At 37.5% G+C, this 6,429-nt stretch overlaps 1 long non-coding RNA gene across 1 annotated transcript; it reads right to left on the bottom strand.

Moving 5' to 3' along the window:
- Nucleotides 1–707: 707 nt before the first annotated feature.
- LOC131381604 (uncharacterized) lies at nucleotides 708–5,436 on the bottom strand. The gene is made up of 3 exons (XR_009210457.1): nucleotides 5,349–5,436; nucleotides 5,185–5,261; nucleotides 708–766 (listed from the first exon to the last, which is right to left on the bottom strand). It is a non-coding gene; the product is annotated as an uncharacterized LOC131381604 (long non-coding RNA).
- Nucleotides 5,437–6,429: the final 993 nt, after the last annotated feature.

Here is a 6,429-nt window from a genome sequence, read left to right as displayed (position 1 = left end):
AAAATGGGTTGCCTGGCAGGGCCAAGTTTAAGTTATTTTCTCCATTAGCAGATATGAAGCTATACGTACAAATAATTCTTTTATGAAAAATAAAACTCACTTATGCATATCTGGTTGACAATATGACAACTTTAAACTACAGTATAAATATGAGATGTTGGTTAAAATCCTTCAGTGGCTTCTTATGTCTACTTGTGTTCTATCTTTCTTCGCACACCCCATTCTATTTTGTTCTGGCCTACCTCTCCAGCATCATTTCCTGAAACCAGCAATGGAAACTGAAAAATAAAAAATATGTCAAGTAATAAAAGGAAATTAAAGTGTAAATTCTAAGCCATTAGACCTATATTATTCTCTCTGTGTGTGCACACATGTGTATCGGTCTGTCTATCTCACTGTGTGTAATATATATAAGAATATTGACTCTTTAACCACTTAACTCTGACCAAAATAATGCTGCATTAAAAAGTATCCCAAAACTCAGTGGCTTAAAACACTGAATCAATTATCCAACAGATCTTCAGATTGGCTGACGTTTGTCCAAGTCAGTCTTGCATGGACGGTTCTATTGGTCTTCTCATTCATACTCTGGAACCAGCCGAGTTCACTTGGGCATGGCTCTGCCTCACATGTTTCATATCCTCTTGTGGGACCAGCAGGCTAGTCTAAGCATATCTTTCTTGTGCTACCATAGGTTCAAAAGTATGGGGCCAATCATGTTGTAGCTTTATAAACTTCTGTTCAAGTCACATCTGCTAATATTCCACTGGTCAAAGAAAGTCACATAAAAAAAAAAAAAAACAGTCAAAGGGTTGGAAAATTTGTTCCACAAACTATAGGAAAGCACTGAAAGCTACATGCCAAAGAGTATAGGTTTATAATTTAATTACTGCAGATAGAAAAGTAATGCACTCTACCTCAAATCTCATTTTTAAAATAACTGCCACCACGTCATATGGAAAGATGTGTAGCAATTAGAGATACAAAATCTGGCACAGTAGTGCTTAATCTCTCCACAATATAACCCCATAATCAAGTCTTGTTTTCATTTTCTATCTTTTAGGACAACTTATTTAAAGGATTACAAAATGATAGCTGAATAATATTTTGTAATCAATGCATTCATAAATGTGATTTTATCATTTTCATGTTCTTTCAGAGGAGCGAACAAACTATAGCTTGTGGGCCAAATCTGGCTCAGCACATGATTTTGTAAGTAAATTTTTATTGGAACACAGCTGCTCTCATTTGCTGATGTACTCTCTATGACTGCTTTGATGCTACCACAACAGAGTTGGGTAGTTGTGCCCGATCAAATATTTACTGAAAAGCTGAAAATATTTACTATCTCACTCTTTGCAGAAGTGTTTGACACTCTGCTTATCATATTTAAGGCAATTATACCTTCTATTGCCCTTAGCTGTCAACAAAGTTCTATCTTCCTTCAAAAATGAAGAAAGCTTTAAGGAATAATGGAGCCAGGATCTGAATGCACACCTGGCTGACTCTGAAGCCAGTACTTTCATCTAATAGATTATGCTGTTTCCAAAGTATTTATAATACTTTGAAGAATGCCACCCCTTATGTGGGTGGGAAAATAGAGGGCCCAATGTATCACTTACATTCAAATTATGCAAAAATTCTGTTAAAATTTTTAAATTCTTGAGCTAATAAAATTTATATGCCAGAGATTTGTGAATCTGAATTTCAGCAAAGGTCATAGGTAGTCCTTATTTACACTAAAAATAAAGATCCTGAGGTATAAGTGAAGGAAGCAATATGTGATTAATATTGGATTTGAGCTGGGTTTGAGGAGAGTTGAAAAAGCTTCACATCATTATGGCGACAAATTGAGTAGAGAATCGATGCAGCCTGGGAAAATAAAGGACTTCTAAAGAGAACCAAAAAAATCACTGGAAGTTATCTAAAATATACTTGGAATACATAGTGTTCTAGCTCATCCTCAGTTTTCCACTTCGGGTCTACTATTGTAATTATGATTGTCATGTGAATCTCCAATCCAGAAGCAGCTCAGATAAACAAGAAAACTTAGGAGGGCAGAAATAGTGTATGCATGCTATATAAACAGATGTCTGTTTCATGGGAGGAATTTTCTTGTAATCCACTTTTCCAGTATATATTAGGGGTATGTTATAACAATATCAGCAAAAATATGATAAAACATTAACACAATAAGAATAGATTATCATAATGTAATTTATATTGTCAATTGTCTTTTCAGTCAAAATATTGATTGTGACTTTTCTTTCTGTTTAAAAATTGTAGGGAAAGCATAAAGCTGAAAACAAAGGGTCATTAGCACCCTACTTTGCAGGTTCAGAAAGATGTCTCCAAGTAGCCTAGAGTAGAATCTAGCCACAGTGCTGCAGGGCTTGCCAAGAGACATTGGAAGCAGTCTTACTACCGCCCCTCAGTTGATAAATACATATGAGCAATGTTGCTTTGCTTCCCCAAAACAAAGTTAGGCACTGTAAGTAAATCTTTCATAGAGACTGGGGAATTCCTGCAGAAAGAGGTGCTTGGTGTCTTGTCTTTCCCAACTAGAGACTTTTTGAGATGCAGAGACTAAAATCCCAACTCAGGCCAAAGCTAGGGAAGATTTTAGTGAGAGTATCCTCAGAATAAACATCTGAAATCTCAGAGTATGTTACACTATTCTCTTCAGTTGCTTTTATTCAGGTATGAGAAAAATTAGGAGAACTTGACATGTACCCTCTGCAATTTGAACATAGATATTTGTGCTTTTCCTTGTATAGAGATTTTTGAGGCCTGGAGGTCTGGTGGAATGGGATACACCTTCAAGTTTTCAAAGGGTCATAGTGTAATGTGTCTGGGAATAAAATAGGGCCCCTTAGGGTTATGGGAATGTGCAAGAAAGGATACCATGGGGGTTAGTGGTGTGGGATGAGCTGCAGAGCTGCTCAAGAGGTCAAAGAGGTCAAGTGATTAGATGTTTATATTAGAGAAAGGATTGGGGATTTTGTACCTTTGACTTGTCAAAGAGAGTCAAGACTGTACTTTGGAGCAGGCAAAGAGCCTGGGGCAAGGTGGAAAAAAAAAAGTCTGTGTAGTACTTAAGCATCATATGAATAGGATGCTAGGAGAAAAGGTGAGACCAATTGAAACCAGAGTGAGGTCAGAGAATCTCTCCACCACAGATACTTTCTCCCACCCTCATTTCTCCACAGTGTCCCTACTGTGGAAACTAAATGACAAGAAAGGGAAGAAGATGAGGTTTCTCTGCCACTTTACTCCAAGAGCTGAGAAGGCAAGGTTTTAGCCTGTGGTAGATAAGGCAAGGGGATCCTTTCTGCTGGGAAAACTGGCTAGCCATATGCAGAAAGCTGAAACTGGATCCCTTCCTTACACCTTATACAAAAATTAATTCAAGATGGATTAAAGACTTACATGTTAGACCTAAAACCATAAAAACCTTTGAAGAAAACCTAGGCAATACCATTCAGGACATAGGCATGGGCAAGGACTTCATGTCTAAAACACCAAAAGCAATGGCAACAAAAGCCAAAATTGACAAATGGGAACTAATTAAACTAAACTAAACAAATGGGATCTAATCTAAACTAAAGAGCTTCTGCACAGCAAAAGAAACTACCATCAGAGTGAACAGGCAACCTACAGAATGGGAGAAAATTTTTGCAACCTACTCATCTGACAAAGGGCTAATATCCAGAATCTACAATGAACTCAAACAAATTTACAAGAAAAAAACAAACAACCCCATCAAAAAGTGGGTGAAGGACATGAACAGACACTTCTCAAAAGAAGACATTTATGCAGCCAAAAAACACATGCAAAAATGCTCATCATCACTGGCCATCAAGAGAAACGCAAATCAAAACCACAATGAGATACCATCTCACACCAGTTAGAATGGCCATCATTAAAAAGTCAGGAAACAACAGGTGCTGGAGAGGATGTGGAGAGATAGGAACACTTTTACACTGTTGGTGGGACTGTAAACTAGTTCAACCATTGTGGAAGTCAGTGTGGCGATTCCTCAGGGATCTAGAACTAGAAATACCATTTGACCCAGCCATCCCATTACTGGGTATATACCCAAAGGACTATAAATCATGCCGTTATAAAGACACATGCACACGTATGTTTATTGCGGCACTATTCACAATAGCAAAGACTTGGAACCAACCCAAATGTCCAACAATGGTAGACTGGATTAAGAAAATGTGGCACATATACACCATGGAATACTATGCAGCCATAAAAAATGATGAGTTCATGTCCTTTGTAGGGACATGGATGAAACTGGAAACCATCATTCTCAGTAAACTATCACAAGGACAGAAAACCAAACACCGCATGTTCTCATTCATAGGTGGGAATTGAACAATGAGAACACATGGACACAGGAAGGGGAACATCACACTCTGGGGACTGTTGTGGGGTGTGGGGAGGGGGGAGGGACAGCATTAGGAGATATACCTAATGCTAAATGACGAGTTAATGGGTGCAGCGCACCAACATGGCACATGGATACATATGTAACAAACCTGCACATTGTGCACATGTACCCTAAAACTTAAAGTATAATAATAATAATAAAAGTTTAAAGTTTTTAAAATAAAAAGAAACATGTCTAGTACTAAAACAAACTAACAAATCTTTGCTAATAACTGAAAGTAATTGCTGGGAGATAATCCCCATGAGTGTCTTGCATTTGTGTACTTCTTACAAGTAGATGCACCAGCTGACTTTGTTCTGGACCCTCTTTATGAGAGTATCTGTGTAATAAATACTCTCTGAAGCAAACATAGTGTCTCTATCTGGAGCAAAAGGCCAGTATAATAAAATTGATGTCTGTATCTAGAGCAAGGGCAAGCAAGCATCCTGTCAATGATGAAAGATTTGGGTTCCCTGGACTTGGGTTTCGTCTCCTGTAACACAACCTGCTGCATGTGCAGGTGGTATGTGGCCCTCTTCACCTCACCCTGTGAGAAGTGAGACTTGTGCAACTAGCACAAAAATGCAAATGCTCTGATACTTCTATTCTTAAGAAGAATAATCTATCTTTCTGCTCTGACCCATGAGTTTTATGTCTTCTAACAGCATCAGTGAAACCATGATAGGCTAACTTGTCTCATTTTTCACTGTTCACGGGAGTATATGTATATAAAATATACTTACTTGCCCCTCCCAGAAGACTGCTAAAGCTTCATTCCTTTATGGCATTAGGCTCAGGCATAGAGTCCAGAATGTCATTGCTGAAATGATATTCAAATAATGGATAAGACTCCTCTGGTGCAGTTATCCCTGATCTGAAGATCTGTGAACTAAAAGTTATCTATTACCCATATGGTATGCTGAGGTTCAGATAGGGACATATAATGGTGAGATAGGGATAGATAAACCACAATATAATATCTTCTTTAAAAATGATCTCTGCGGTGGTGAGAGGCACATAACAGTCACTAATTTTGAAATTCTAGAATCTAGCCCTCTTTATTGTTCTAGGGGCAAAAATAGTGTGTTCATTAGAACTCAGTGCTACTCTCTGAGAGTGTTTTTGTTTTGTTTTGTTTTGCAGCTCTTTGTTCCACCCTATGGGGTCTTTATTTTCTATGATAATATACTGCATTTGCATGTGAATAGTTTTCTCAGGCTATGTTTGGCCTGTAGGATTTAGAAATCTTTTTTTTTGTTTTAAATATCTTTGTTCCTTTTAGTGCAAGCTAATATAATTCCTTTCAAAGCTTTGTGGATTTCCTGAGTATCAAATTATAAGAGTATAAAACACATACCCTTAACATCCTATAAGTCTTTTTTATGGCCGAGAAGTTTATAAAGCACCATCTTAAATATTTCTCAGTTCTCTAAAAGAGGTCTTATAGCTGTACCCTTCCTTGACTTTTTACTATTTGAAATCACGATTTACTGTCATTACCTTCTGCTTGATACTTGCACTGAGACCTGTTTTTACCTTGAAAACCTTTTGCCAAGTGGAAAGCCTGGGAATGAAAAACAGTTTTGCTTTCCAACCCAACAAGTTCTCATTTGTAAACAATTCCTCTAAATTATGTTCAAAAACTGAACATTTCCCCCTTTAGTTCACTTCTCTTTTGAAATACTTTAAAAAGACCATTTATACTTGCAGTATTCTTCTTGAAAATCACCTTCTCTAGACTACAGATTGATAGTCACTTTCAATTTACTGCAAGTGATAGCCTCCCAATTGTTCTACCAATATACAGCTCCAATCCTCTCCACCTTTTAATAGCACTCTCCTTCCTGCACTTCAAGCTTCCTTCAACAATCTCCTTACTGCCCGGTCCCAAAGCCACCACCCCTGTATTCGGTTATTATTACAGTGGTATCCTACTTTCAGATACTAATTTCTATTTCAATTATCTATTGCTGCATAGCAAACATTCC

The sequence above is a fragment of the Hylobates moloch genome, unplaced genomic scaffold (assembly GCF_009828535.3).
Source record: "Hylobates moloch isolate HMO894 unplaced genomic scaffold, HMol_V3 SCAFFOLD_17, whole genome shotgun sequence".
Lineage (NCBI taxonomy): Eukaryota > Metazoa > Chordata > Mammalia > Primates > Hylobatidae > Hylobates > Hylobates moloch.
Note: the sequence above shows the minus strand (reverse complement) of the source record. Positions and strands in the feature narration are given on the sequence as shown.